Source organism: Oryctolagus cuniculus, chromosome X, assembly GCF_051225735.1.
Source record: "Oryctolagus cuniculus isolate XC-2025 breed Fujian yellow rabbit chromosome X, ASM5122573v1, whole genome shotgun sequence".
Lineage (NCBI taxonomy): Eukaryota > Metazoa > Chordata > Mammalia > Lagomorpha > Leporidae > Oryctolagus > Oryctolagus cuniculus.
Genome location: NC_142888.1, coordinates 25117644 through 25133121, shown reverse-complemented (window position 1 = coordinate 25133121; position 15478 = coordinate 25117644).

Here is a 15478-nt window from a genome sequence, read left to right as displayed (position 1 = left end):
GAACCCTGGCTCCGGGAAATTTTCTGCAAGCAGAAATTGAGTCCCGGATGAAAGGGGGCTCGGGGACACGCAGCACTCTGTGTCACTTTACCAATCAGCGCACGCATTCCTCTTGAAGGCTTTGAGATAGCTTTGCGAGAACAAGCCCTGGTGGATTTGCTCAGCCAGAGCTTCCCAAGGGTTGGGGAGGGGGAACCGAGGAGTCCTGACTTGGCTGGAGTCCATACTGACTTCAGCTCTGTGCAACTGCTGTTCCAGCCGGCCCAGGAAAAAGGCAGGTGGAGCGCATGTGTCAGCACTTCGTCTTGCCACTTATCTTCCACCAAACGGGGTCGTGGGAAGGACGTGGCTAATGATGTAGGGGACGCCAACATCTGCCTCGGGGGGAGATGGGACGAGTGCCTGCGAGGTTACAAGAGGGCAGATGTCACATGATGCCGGCTTTCAGCTCCAAGTCACATGGAGATGGTGTTTCGCACAGAGAATGGAGAGACTCAGCTGCCTGCTTGGTGAGGTCCTGAGCTCCCTGTGGCTGCGCCTGCTTCAGCACGGACTGCGGCTGTTGGGAAGAGGCAGGGGGCTGCTTGCCTTGGGTGGCGATTGGGCCAGGAACCCATGGGCTCCTTCCATCTCTCAGGTTTACTGTGCTAGGCTTCAAGGCACTGATTCTATTTGAGAGAAGGACTGGGTTCTGCACTTCTTCATATTTCCTTCAGTGCCTGGATTGGTTCTAGGCATATAGTGGTCACTAGTAAAAATTATTGACTGGATGAATGGATGGGTGTGTGGGTGGGTGAGTGGATGGATGGGTGGGTACCTTTGTGGGTGGGTGGATGGATGGATGCATGGATGGGTAGATGGCTGGATGCGTGGATGAGTGGGCGCATGGGTGGGTGGATGGCTGGGTGGCTGGGTGGCTGGTTGGGTGGGTAGATGGATGGCTGGGTGGGCGGGTGATGGCTGTGTGCATGGATGGCTGTGTGGGTAGCTGGGTGGATGGCTGGCCGGCTGGCTGGATGAACTGGTCTGCTGGCCTAGCAGTGCTTTGGCAGGGCTGATGTCGAGGGCTTCCTTACCCATAGCCTGCGCCCGCGTCCATTTAACACGAGCTGCAACCTGGTGCCCTAAAGCCGAGTGCCATGTGATGATAACAGCCATGAATCCAGGGTATGATTAGGTTGCAGCCACTGTGCAATGCTCCTCCTTTGGCCCTCACAGCATTCTTTTTTTTTTTTTTTTTTTAACAGGCAGAGTTAGACAGTGAGAGCGAGAGACAGAGAAGAGAGAAAGGTCTTCCTTCTGTTGGTTCACTCCCCAAATGGCTGCTACAGCCGGCGCGCTGTGCTGATCCGAAGCCAGGAGCCAGGTGCTTCTTCCTGGTCTCCCATGTGGGTGCAGGGCCCAAGCACTTGGGCCATCCTCCACTGCCCTCCTGGGCCACAGCAGAGAGCTGGCCTGGAAGAGGAGCAACCAGGACAGAATCCGGCGCCCCAACCGAGACTAGAACCCGGGGTGCTAGTGCCACAGGTGGAGGATTAGCCTAGTGAGCCGCGGCGCTGGCCCCTCGTGGTATTCTTATGAGGTAGGTATCCTCAGGGGGACCACGTCCTTGCTGGGAAGATTAAGGCAGGCGGAGGTCACCAGGCTGGACCATGGTGCAGCCTTGACTCCGGGACTGGGGCCGGAACCACTCTCATCACACTTTCTTGGACCCAGGGCCTCATTGCTGCCCCAAAATTACTGCACTGCTTCATACATCCCCCTCGGGGCCGCTGTCTCCTGGGCAGGCCGTGAGATGGCTGTCTACCTGTCATTACAAGTGGGGAAATGGAGGGGAGAGAGAGCGAGCGAGTGAGTGAGGCTTGTTTAGGAAGATGATAGGAGGCAGTGAAACAACACACTCTGGGTGGGGGATGGGGGGGAGTCCTGAGCCGGCTCACTTCCTTCCCAAGCCCTGTGTGGGTAGGATCCTCCCCATGCCTCTCCGGAGGGAGGGGGAGGGGAGAGGCGGCACAGACGCAGGGGGTGGGGAGAGGTGGTGTGGCCATCTGGATAGCATTCCAGGTGCGCAGAGGTGTCTGGACCATCTGCGTGAGCCCGCCCACCTGCTTTCCCCGTGAGGCCCCTGCGAGTGGTTAGGGCTGCAGCTCTTCATGACGGCCACACTGCATGCTGCACACAGCTCTGCTTTCACGGCCGTGAGGGCTGCACCCATCACAGCTGGGAGCACACTTGGCCACGTGCGCACGCGCGTGTGTGCGCACGCATTCCCACCTGCCCTGTCCAGTCCAGAAACCTTCCCCGCCTCCCTCTGTCAAAAGGAGGGCACACCTAGCCCCCAGCATTTGAAACCAAGGAAGCTCAGCTCCCTGTCCTGCTCCCTCCCCGGCCCAGCCTCACAAAGGCAAACAGGCTGGTGCTCTTGTTACATGGTCCCTGAAGAGGACCCCGAAACTGCTTCCCGCTTCCGGCCCCTCCCCCACCTTCGCCCAGTGCCATTGCTCTGAAGAAAGATGGATCTATTGCCTGTCCCGCCGATGCTAGGCTTGGCTGAGCAACGTGTTGTGGCCATTGGAATGTGGACGGAAGGGCTGCCCTGCGTCCCAAGCCTAAGCCTTAAGTGATAGCCTGTGCTTCCACCTGCCGTGTCCACGAAAGAATGCCCCTGGGAGCCAGAATGTTTCAGAAGAACAAGACGCATGTGGTGAGCTTAATGTGGAGCCACAGCTTCGAGTCTAGCACAGCCTAGGCCTGCCAGACCCCAGCTGCCCCGTGGCTTGAGGATGGATATCCAGCACCACATGCCACCGAGTGTTTTTTATTTTATAAGCCTTGGTTTTCTCATCTGTAAAATGGGTACATTTCTTATGCCATCGTTTGGAGGACTTAATGAGAAAAGTATCTCAAGTACTTAGTGCAGGACATGGCCAGTGGCAAAAATTCATGGAACGAGTTAGCTGAAGTTATTTTTCTGCGGCTTCCAGCGAAAGCACCAAGTGGTATTTCACAGAGCTTCAACTCCGCACCTGCCTCAAATTTCTATCTAGTTTTTTTTTTTTTTTCTGGCTTTCACTACTATGCCTTTGCTAAAGAAACCTCTCCAAATTATACTTTTCTTGTGCAGAAAGAAATAGTGTAGTAAGCCACAACTCAGGGAGTGCCATCTTGGCATGGCCTTCTCATTCCACCACATTTCCCCCTTTTCATTTATTTTTGAGCAATGGGAGGCATGATTCTTGGCCATACCATTGTTGACCCCGTTTCCATGTGGTCTCCGTATGCGACTGTGCCTGTCTTAGGTTGTCCCCCAGGGGATCTTACCGGTCGTTGACTAACCAGCGCTCTAAACAGGGGACCAGAGGAGTGCTTGCTCAGATGGGGGTAGGAATGAGGAACAGTGGTGATCAGGAATGGCATGACCACTCCCTGAGTTGTGGCTCTGCTTCTTCCACGAGCTCGCTGAGTGACCTTAAGCCAGTCTGCTCCAGTCTCTGGGCCTCGGTTCTCTCCAGGGTGAAAGGTGCGCATTGAACTCATTTCGCAGGCTCCAGCATTTTGCAAGTTCCCTTCGGGAAAGATGTGAAGAGCTGAAAAGAACTTTGACGAGGGCACCGCCTGCAGTGCTGGTGTAAGAAGGGTAGAACTTCCCTGCACACACACAGGCTCAGGGCGGAACTGAACAATTGCAGATGAGTTGACCTGGAAGGACCTTGCAACACTTCTGGTCTGATGATGTCACTTCGCAGAACAGAAAGCCTCGTCCCTGGGGCAGCTAAACGGCTCACGTGGGGCTTTTGTTCGTTCGGCAAAGCGCCGCCGAGCACCTTGGTGTGCAGGCCTGGGGCTTGGGGCTCTGAGGGCACAGGACGTCGTCCATGGCCACCCAGCCCTGGTGAGGGGAAAGACCGCGCGTGCGCACCTGTGAGGCAGGTGCACCCGCGCTACACATGCTTACTGTAACTGATGCTAAGGAGCGCTTGCAAGGGCCCGCTCAGCCAGTCTAATGCAGGACCAGGCTGTAGCAATAATGGCGAGCTAAGCTCCCCCAGCACTGGGGTCTGTCCACGTGCCTGACGCGTATTATGGACCCTGCAAAGGTCACTATTATTATCACCATTCCAGCTTACGGGGAAGGAAATGGATGAACAGAGAGGTTAAGTGACTTGTCCAAACTCACACAGCTAGCAAGAAGGCAAGCCAAAATTGGAACTCAGGTCATCTGGCTCTGGAGAGTGTGTGTGTGTGTGTGTGTGTGTCCGAATGTGTGCGTGTATGTGTTTTATTCATTTCAGAGAGAGAGAGAGAGAGAGAGAGAGAAAGAGAGAGATTTCATCTGCTAGGTCACTCCCCAAGTGCCCATAGTCCTACAATGCCTGTGGTTGGGGGATCAGGTTGGAGCCAATCACTTGAGCCGCTGCTGCCTCCCAGCGTCGGCATGAGAAGGAAGCCGGACTCAGGAGCGGGAGCTGGGATTGAAGCCAGGGACTCCGATACGGGGCGCCGATGCCTGCGCTACCAGCCCGGATGCCCACCCCGGAGTCTGTGCCTCATAGCACCTGGTCGCGCTGCCCCAGTGATCTGAGGAATCACAGGGAGGGGCCAGGAGACAGCAGCCGGGAGGGGGAGGCACGGCACTTGCAAAATGGCAAAAGCCTGCTGGTGAGCACCGCTAGGCCGTGTCTATGCAACTTAGGCCACACACACACACACGTGTTGGCATATGTGTCTACATGTATCTATGTATTTGCACACTGGTCAATGCACAGGTTTCTGCTGTGTATTCGTGTGTGTTTTCTGTGTGTGCATGTGTACACATGGCTCCATCTGGTGCGCCGGTGTCTATGTCTCCTTAGATGGTTGTGTGTGTGCATGTGTGTGCATGCGTGCGTTTGTGTGTGTTTATGTGTGTCCGTGTGTATTCGTGTGTCCGTGAGTGTACGTGTCTGCATATCCGTGTGTGTGCATTAGTGGAAGAGTGTGTGGGTGTGAGTGCGTGGCGGGGGGGTTGTGGAGGCAGATGGCGCAGGGAGGGGACCAGAGCCACGCAGAGGCCAGATCGGCGGGGCGGGGGTCTGGGGGACGTTGCTCAGAGGACAAAGGGGACTCACTCAGTGAACTGCAGGATTAGAGTGTATTTTCTGTCTTATTTCCTTGAGAGGCAGACAGAAAGACAGACAGATAGACAGACATGGAGAGAGAGCTCCCCAAATGCTCACAACAACCCCGGCCGGGCCAGGTGGAAGCTAAGAGCCAGGGGCTCAATGCCGTCTCCCACGTGTGTGGCAGGGGCACAGTCACGTGAGCCATCTCTTGCTGTCCCCCAGGGTGAGTCAAGAGCCAGAGACCAGATGGGAACCTAGCCACTGTGACATGGCTGCGGGGGTTCCAACTGACGCCTCCATCACTGGGCCCAGTGCCTGCCCCTGGGGTAACATTTTCTTGAAAGGCAATGTACTCATCCCTGAATATTTATTGAGTACCTACTATATGCCGGTTACTCTTCCACATGCTGTAGATAAAATGGTGAATAAAAATACGCCCCTATCCTCAGGGAGCTTACATCCTAGCGAGGACAGACAGTTAGCACATAAATGGTTATGGAATATAGTGTCAGGATAAGCACAGCAAAGGAAAAAAATAAAGCACATTAAGGGACAAATTATTCAGCCTCTGCCTGAGAGCGAGCCAGGGATTCAGTGGTGGTGATGGGGGGGGGGCATTCCAGGAAGAGGAAACAGCATGTGCAAAGGCCCTGAGGCAAGTGGGGGCCCGGCATGCTCAAGAGCAGCAAAGAGGTCCAAAGGGCCGCAATGGAATGAAGGAGGGAAGAGTAGTGGGTGCTGAAGTCAGAGTCAGAGCCAGGGCCAGTACCGCAAGGCTTCGTGACTGTGATGAGCACTTTGGATCGGGTCTGCCAGATCATGGTGAGCTCCTGGGGGACTGCACACCTGTGCCTGCACTGCAAATCAGCCACTCCCCTGAGTCAGTGCACCTCCCCTCCATGCAGCACCCCAAGACCCAGAACCAAGGTTGACTTGCTTTCTGCTGTCACATCCAATTTGTATCACAAAGAAACATCTGTCTTCAACGTGTTTCCCCGTCTGAACCGACTGGTCATCTGTTTCAAGTCCTTGGAGCGCAGCTAGTCCTCCCGTGGGAGGGTTCGCTGTAGGCCCACAGACTGAAGAAACGAGCATACAAATAAAGGGATCAGTACATGTCCCAGCACACTGTATGCACTCAACAAGCACGCCTTATTATCTCATTTAATTCATTCACACACCCTATGCGGTAGGTGCTAGGAGTACTTTGCAATCGTGATTTCTTTCTTTCTTTCTTTTTTTTTTTTTTTTTTTTTTTTTTTGACAGGCAGAGTGGATAGTGAGAGAGAGAGACAGAGAGAAAGGTCTTCCTTTGCCGTTGGTTCACCCTCCAATGGCTGCTGCTGCAGCCGGCGCACCGCGCTGATCCGAAGGCAGGAGCCAGGATCCAGGTGCTTTTCCTGGTCTCCCACGGGGTGCAGGGCCCAAGCACCTGGGCCATCCTCCACTTGCACTCCCAGGCCATAGCAGAGAGCTGGCCTGGAAGAGGGGCAACCGGGACAGAATCTGGTGCCCCGACCGGGACTAGAACCCGGGGTGCCGGCGCCGCAAGGTGGAGGATTAGCCTAGTGAGCCGCGGCGCCGGCCTCATGATTTCTTTTTAAAAATTTATTTACTTGAAGGAGTTACACAGAGAGAGGAGAGGCAGAGAGAGAGAGAGAGGTCTTCCATCTGCTGCTTCACTCCCCAATTGGCCGCAACGGCTGGAGCTGCACCGATCCGAAGCCAGGAGCCAGGAGCTTCTTCCAGGTCTCCCACGTGGGTGCAGGGGCCCAAGCACTTGGACCATCTTCTACTGCTTTCCCAGGCCACAGCAGAGAGCTGGATCAGAAGAGGAGCAGCTAGGACTCGAACTGGTGCCCATGTAGGATGCTGGCACTTCAGGCCAGGGCTTTAACCCGCTGCGCCACAGTGCCAGCCCCACATGATTGGTTTTGCTCGCGGCATTATTCACGGGAAGAAACATATGTGAGTGGGTTTGCAGGGTGTCCCCTTGGACAGGTGGGTGTGGGCAGGGTTAACGGGTTAGGGTACTCAACGTCATTGCCACTGCCAGTGCCACCATGGAAGAGCCATCTGCCCACAGGGCTGGGCCGGACCCTGGGCTAAACATTGCGGCTTTAGGCTTTTTTCCAGTGTGAATGGGCCACACAGATGAGAGCAGCCAGCAGGGAGATTAAAAACAGCTGAGGGAGAGCTGGAGCGGCCCCGCTTACAGATGTGAGCGACAGAACAAAGGGCCCGCTCCGCAGTCGCCTGCTCCCCTGGCCGCGTCGCTCCGCTTCTGTCCGGGCAAGCCGGCTTGGGGCTCCAGCGCATCCACAGGAGACGGGGAGGCTGCCTCCCTGACCGTGTTTCCTGAACTTCTTGTCCTGAGGCCACTGGCATGATGAAAGGGGAGCCAGGGTGGGGCTGCTAGGAGTGGCTGTGAATTAGCGCCACCCCCTCCGCCTGGCCCGTTCTCCTAGGACGCACTGCTACCCCAACTCCTGCTACAAAGGCACTGGACATGCTTCCGCCAGCCTCTGCGGCAGGGGGTGGCGTTAGGAGGGGCCGGCACCTGACACAGATGTTCTACTGCTGGAGTTGCCGTCATAGGGACGGACCAATGTCAGAGTCCACCCAAGCCAACCCCACCCTGGGAACTGGGGCAGCTTCGTGTCTTCCTTACGGCGATCACAAAACGAAGCACCCTCAAACCTAGTGGACAAGTTCTTGTCCCAGTGACAAGTTCTTGTGCCCAGAGACTCAATGGATCAAGGAATTGGAGGGGGTATGCGGGGTCAGCTCATCTGTCCCACAATATCTGGGAACTCTGCTGGGGCCGGGACCCCCTGCCGGCCTCACATACCAGCAGCTGATGCTGGCTGTTGGCTGGGGGCGGTGGTTCCTCTGCCCGTGCCTCTCGGTGTCAACTTTGCCTGTGAGTACATTGGGGCTTCCCCACAGTGTGCCCCTTGGGGTCCCAGGGGGAGCTTCCCGGAGAGAAGCATGTGGAAACAGGATCTTTCTTATGACCTGGCCTTGGAAGTCCCGCCGGAGCCTGTGGGTCAGCTCAGTCCCTTAGGCCTATTTAGATTCAAGAGGAGGACCGAGAAGCGCGGCCCCTATTGGTCAAGGGAGTCCCATTGGCAGAGGGTGTGGGGGATGGGGTGCACAGTGTATGGTGATCCACCCCTGGCCCCTGTAAGTCATGTCCCACTCACACGCAAATTGCATTCATTATATCCCAACCCTTCCTAAAGTCTTAACTAGTGCCAGCATTGACCCTAAAGCCGAAAATCCAAAATTGCATCCCAGTATCATGGGAATCTCTTCCTGCGGTAAATTGCTCTACAACGGCAAGCCTTCAAAGTCAAGCAAGTTCAATGTTTCCACAGTAGAGTGCAGGACAGGCACAGAACAGGTATCTCCATCCTAAAGGGGAGACATAGGAGATAAGAAAGATGGAATGCGTCTCAAGAAGTCCACACTACAAGGCCGACTCTGTGAGACCTTCAGGCCCTACAGTTATCCTCTTTGGCTTAATGCCTTGCTGTCCAGGCCCTTGGAGGCCAGGGCCCTGCTTTGCGACCCACTCGGGCAGGGGTTCCTGCCCCCAGAGCTTTGGGAGGAGGCCATCTGGCCTGTTGAAAGCAAGTTGATGGTCTCCCTTTCCGAATCCAAAGAGTCAGCGCTGAGGACTTCCGAATCACCTTCAAGGTCATTCGCCCCTGTCTTGAACGCCAGCACTTGGCTTCTGCCGGGATGTCTGACGAGGCCCACGGTTCACAGCCTTGCTGATCTCATTATTACCTGGGCGCTTGCTCACAGCCTGAGGGTTCTCTGCTGAGTATATGCCCCCTCCCCCTCTCCCTCCAATATGGAGAGGCTGAGAATTTTCCAATTTTTAAGTTCTAGCTCCTTTTCCCTCAACAATTCCATCTTCAGGCCATTTATGTCTGCTCACACTATAAGTAGTCCAGAGGAACGAAGCCTTCAACATTTTGCTTCCCCAAACACTGGCACGCCAACACCACGAAGCCAAGCTCCTTAGCACTTCCTACCAGGGATCACGTTGGTGCCACTGTCCGGTATATGTCCCTCACTTCTGAGACTGTGCCTGTTCCTGCTTGCAGCACCATTCTGCTCATCATGGCTTCGGGATTCGCTAAGAGAGCTGGGAAGTTCTGCACAGCCACCCTCCTCCTCCTTCCGGAGCCTTAGCATTACCTTGACTGCTTCCGTTATGGCACTGGAGGCTTTGTCCAGCAAGAACTGGCACTGTTCCAGCTTCTCCCCAGCGCCCGGTTCCCTCTGGGTGCCCATGTTCTGCCTTCATTTGGGCTGTCGTAACGAATCACCTAAATTACTCACAGTGCTGCAGGCTAGGAATCCTAAGAGGAAGCGAGGTGCTGGGAGACTGGGTGTCTGGGGAAGGCCTGCTTCCTGGTCCTAGATGGTGACTTTACACTGCCTCTCCACATTCTGGAGAGGTGAGGGAGTGCTCCACCATCTCTCATGCCCTGCTCACCTCCCAAGGGCATTACTTCCTTGTACGTCACTTGTGGGTTAGGATTTCAGCCTCTAGGTCTGGGGCGGGGGTAGGGGGTGGGGGCGGGGCAGATATTTAGCAAACGGTCAGCACACTATGCCCCTGCAGAGGAGGACTATCAGGAGAGAGCAGAGAGATAAGCCGCCAGCCCCCAGGCAGCCAGGGCACAGCGCCTGCAGCCTGCTGTTACCTAATCAAAGCAGGTCTCTTTCCTGCCCACGAGACCGCCCTACCTTCTTCTGTTATGACAGCAGGCAAAGGAGGAGGGCTAGGAAGCTGGGAATGGCCAAGTTGTGTAACATTTTCCCAGTGATCTCTGCTGAAGGGGACACAGTGAAGTCCCAACTACAAGCAGAGCGTTGAAGCCCTGTCACCTTCACGGAGGCAGTTTGGCAGCCAGCGACTGTGTACACCTCAGTGCTGGCTGAGTCTTGGTGCGGGCAGAAGCGAAGGATTCCGACAAGGCAGGGGGATGGGACGGGACAGGAGCCCCTGGCTGCGGATGACACGCACTGCAGCTGAGACTGGTGATGGCCAGGCTACGGCAGGCCCTCTGTCTCCCACGGGGTCTCCTCACCAGGACTGATGCTGCCGTCTGCCTGCCTGGACGTCTGAACTCTACCCTCAATCCCACCTCGTCTGAGCAGGATGTGAGGGCTAGGAACTCATGGGGCAGGTGGGGATGGGGGGCCAGGGAAGGGGAGTGAGCAACCAACACACTGCTATCGCTAGCGAGCAAGTTACCACTGTGGGTGAGTGAGGCCCGATCCCATGAGAAACTCTGCTGCCCCTTGTAGAACCCCTGCCTCACAGTCACCTCACCCATGCTGTCAGGGAGTTGGGGGTATTTTATCTCCTAGCAGTCACTGAGGGCCACTCCTGAGATGCTGGTAATTCCCTGGGGCATCTGGCCTGCTGAATGGGTGGGCAGAGCAGGCTTTGGCCAGAGAAGCCCCCAGGAGAAGAGGTGCAGGTGCCGCCAGGTGGGACTTAGCACCGTGTGCACTGAGAGGGAAAAGGTTAGGAGAGAGAGGAGGGGGACCCGCAGCATCTGCTCCAAACCCCTTTAGCGTATTTCAACAGTTCTGCTCACTTGCTAGTTACTGAACACCATCTTATATTGTTAACGTCACTTCTGTAACCTCCTCCCTGTGACGTTCAAAGCCCTCTGCCCTGTGAGCCAAGCCTCGCCTTTGCTTCTGGGGTAGCGTAACCCAGGCACTGAGATGGCACACGCTACAGTGTGGAGCATAAACAAACGACTGGGAGATCTCTGAGTTCGAATCATATTCTCTCTGCAGCTTATTAGCTGTGTGGTTGGGGACAAGTCCTTTAGTCTCTCTGTGCCTCAGGTTCCTTAGCTGAAAATGGAGATACTGGGAGCCTGGTGCTGTGAGGATGAAATGAGTTAACTCATGAAAAACACTTCCACCACTGCCTTGCACATGGTAGGCACGAGGTGAGTGGTAGCTACTACTGTTTTGCTTGTTTTCCCAAGGGGTTTCTTGTCTCTCCATGGTGCCCAGATACACTGATCGAATCGGCTAAGCTCACACTCGCCCAGCTGTGGGCTGCCTCCATGTCTTCACACACGCCCCATCACATTGACTCTTCTATCCGTCCTTCAAGGCTCCAGTTCCATGGGCTGCACACACCAGGTCCCTTCCTGTCGCTGAACCTATGTCCGTGTCCATCTTGCTGGAAAGCCACCTCCCACCCTCTTCACCAAATGAACTCGTCCTCAACCTTTAGCCCTCGTGTTTGCAAACCTTGCAGACTGGCCGTATCACCCTGGACTTCCCCTGTCTAGGCATTTCTCCCACTCGTCCTCAGATGATTACTTAGGTAACCAGATATTTGATGTCCGTTTCCTGGGCTGGAACGTAAGCTCCCTGGAGAAATCGATGGCTCGTACAGCGGGTTGGCCTGGGTTGGCTTACAGCTAGGGTTCTGGAGATGATTTTGGTCTCGTCGTTTGGAGAACTCAGTGAGTCTTGGACTGAGGCCCTGATTCATGTGCCTGTGTTGAAAAGCAGCCGGAGGGGCATCTGTTTTGTTGGGTGGGTCTTGGCAGAGGCTCTGTGGTCTGACAGCCAACAGGGTGACCATAGCTCTAGCGGCAGCCCAATCCTGCACTTTTTTTTTTTTTTTTTTTTTTTTTTTTGCGGGGGGTGGGGGGAGATTAGTTGTTCCAGAAAGCTTGGTCTAGAACTTGCTTCCGTAGCACTGCAGAATCTGCCAAAGATTCTGCAGTTAAGACTTTTGAACTCAAATTAGCCAAAGCGGATTCTGGGCCCTGCAGCTGGCCACCGACTCCCACAGCACTGCTTGCATCGCCCAGACTTAAGGTGGTGCCTGCTCCCGAGTTGGTGCTCCATGTGAACAAGGATCTGGTACTATCTACCCTGTAATCCCGATGCTTTCTAGGAAGTTCAAGTCCATCACAAAGCCCTTAGGTCCTTTATCTCTGCCCTCTTCTAACCATGAATGACTTCTTAATAGCGGTGTCGGCGTTCACCTGAATGAAGTCCTTGATTTATCTCCTCCACTTGAATGAGTGGGGACCCCTAGCCTTTGCAGCCCTGAATCAGCTGTGGGAGCATCTGTCTTTACCGTTGAGAGATGCTTAAGAGCCCAGAAGTGGACACAATGTTTAGTCGGTGGCATCGAGGGTGTGATTCCTGCGTTTGCCACATATTTCCTGTGACTGTCCGCTCCCCCACCCCACCCCCGCTGACTTACCCTCAGTGACGTGGTTCATTTTAGGTGCCAGCTTGACCGGACCACAAGGCACTCACACACTGGTTAGCCACTACTTCTGGGTGTGCCTGCGTGGGAAGAGGTTTGGATCTGATCTGGCAGGTTGAGTAAAGCAGGTGATCCGGCCCAGGTGCGTGGCCTCACCCGGTCCAGTGAGCCTGAGTAGAACAAAAAGGCAGAGGAAGGTGGGCTCTCTGCTCCACTGGGTGACTGCTGGAGCTGGGACCGGGGTCTCCTCCTGCTCTCTGTGCTCCTGGGTGTCAGGCCGTCAGAGCCAGGTTGGCATCTACACCACCAGCTCCCTGGTTCTCAGGGCTTTGGGTTACCCCACCCCACTCCTGGGTCTGCAGCCCGCACAGGGAGGGCACCTGAGGGACGTCTCAGCCGCCATAACCATGTGAGCCAAACCCCTGTCATAAATCTCTATCTGTCTAAACTGAATCTTCTCCTCTTGCTTCTATTTCTCTGGAGCACCTAATACAATCAGGAAGAGGATGTGGCCGGCCAGGTACCTGTCCCCCGACCTGGGCCTTTGGAGTGGCCAAAGGTCTTGCTCACCTTTTCCCCAGGGGGCTGGGGGGGGGGCTGGCCAGGCTTTACCGGGCCTCAGCCTCCAGAGCTGTGGTATGGCCACCCGTCTAAGAGGACACCAGAGCCAGCATCCTCCACCCGGGGGTTCCCTGTTCAGGAAGCCAGCTCTGGTCAGGTGAGAGTGAGAGTGACGACTGTCCTTCGGAGGCTGGGAAGGGACTCACCAGAACAGCTCTGGCCCCCGACAACAGACTTGTCCCAGCCATGACTCACGCCAGGAAGCCCAAATGCTGGGCTGGCCCGGAGTTGAACCGTTCCCCAGGCACATTTCTCTTCACCATCTGCTGTGTTTCAAATAGCCAGGACCATCAAGCAGATGCCTTTGGTGAGAAGCTGGGGAAACTGACAGGACCTGCAGATCCGAGAGGAGATTCTCCTGCGTACGATCAGGGAGGTGTGCAGCAGGCAGGGCCGGGCCAGGTGCACACAGGTGTGTTGGTTGGAATTGCTCAGCTTGGGCAAGACATCGAGACACGTGCAGGTGAGCGAAGCGTTTGAGAGTCATTACTCTAATACTTCTAGTGTTCAGCCCGCGGATTAGATTGGGGCTGTGTGAAAAGCTAGGCAAGCTGCGTGATGCTTATCACTGTCTTACAAGAATGTCAAGGTTAAAGTCCGAAAATTGAATTCCCACTAGGTAGGTCATAGATCCAAGGAACTAGTGGGCGCTGAGCTTGGGCAGGGCAGAGACTTGAAGGGAAGTGACTCGGAGGCTCCTGGCCACCCTGGGTGGAGTGGCTGCGCTGGGTTCCATTAGAGGGACCGGGGTGATGCTCCTGTTGGTGAATGGCAAAGGGCACAGCTGCCGGAAATGCCAGTGCAATGACTAAGTGGACAGAGAAATGCACTTGGCATTTTCCATATACCCAGGTGGCATGTTTGAAACATTTAACAACTGTCAGGGCACGGGCCCTGACTCTGGACTTTAACTGTTGACTTGCTGGTGGGTGTGGAGGTCCCTGGCTCCCTAGGGAGGTTTCCGGGAAGGTCTGGGATGGTGGGAAGAACACGGAGCGGAGGCTGCAGCGATGGCAGGAGCTGGCTTAACTGGAATATCTGTACCTGGGGGAAGCAGATGGCGGAGAGTCTGGACTACGTGTTTCCCAGGGAACACGGAGGCCTGGGTGCATAGCCGGGGAGCCTGGGGCTGGTTAGCTTTGCCTGAGTGGGGATGACCGGAGGGCTCTACGCGCATGCTCGGCCTCGGACTGCACCTGCAGTCAGCAGGGAGCCCAGCATGGCAAGCTGGTCACAGCAGCCTCCATCCAACCCTCTCCCCACCCCACCCCCGCCCCCAGCTAGCAGGGCTGGCGGAAAGTTCGCTTGGAGTTTTCCCCTGGGCATTAGAGAACCTGGTGAGTCTGGCTTTTCCAGTCTCCTCCCCACGCCTCTGGCTCTTTGTGCCTGGGTCTCGGAGCTCTGGGCACGTCCCAGCACAGAGTCAGCTTGGCTGCAGTCTCGGCCCTGGACCGCCCTCACGCCGCCCCTCAGATCTGGATGTTTTGACTACCGATGCCTGTGCAGGACGGGCCGGGCAGTCTGCCGCCACCTCTACCCTGCTTACTGTGTCTCACCACAACCTCCCAGGCTGGGGGCTGCGCGGGCCGTGAGACTCCCCCAGTGCCGTCCCTTCTCCTCCCGAGGTTCCTGGCTTGCAGGGGACTCTGGCCATCGGCCTCCCTTTCAGTGGGCTATTTGGACTATGGCAATGGATGGAGCCCGAAGCTGTAGTTTTGAGATGGCTCAAGCAGCCATCCCCACCTTCCTGAGGGGCTGGCATAGTCCCTGTTTGTGGGAAGGCTCTTGGGTGAAGAACACCTTGGGGGACCTATTGGTGGCCCACATGGGGCACGTCACATCCCCTGAAGACTTGAGCAGAGCCTGGGGAGTCACTGAGGATAAGGATTCCCGGACTCTTCCCAGCAGCCTCTGCCTGGACCTCTGGAAGTCAGGTTAGGCACCTGTGTATCCTCCGTGAACAGTGCCCTGGACTTTGAACACAACACATGATGACTGTCCCTGGTCCTATGGCACGTGCTTTCTCTGCACATTTCACCTGTTCTGAAATTAGGATAGCATTTATCTCTGATGTATTCCTTTAATATGGTAGCCTGTCTTGCTGATTTTTCTTTTTTTTGTCTTGACATAGTCAACAACATCTCACAACTGAGGAATCAGGATCCATACACGAATGGCTCAGCGGATCGTGGATCTCCCCTTTGGTTTCCGGTCTTCCTAGGCTAACTCAGTGGTCTGTTGTGGAGGTTCAGAAACTTCTTTAAGGAAGCCATTCAAGGCTGGATTCCAAGACTCCTTACTGGATGGCACTGCCTGTGGCAGCCTGGGTTTCTCTCTGGGGCTGTTTGGCCCAACTCCTGGTGTGCAACAGCACCAGGTAGTAATGCCTGTGTCATAAATAGGCCGGGGGTGGGATTTAGCAGATATGTCTCAGGATGGCTGCAAGGGCTATCAAAATGCGAATACAGGCACC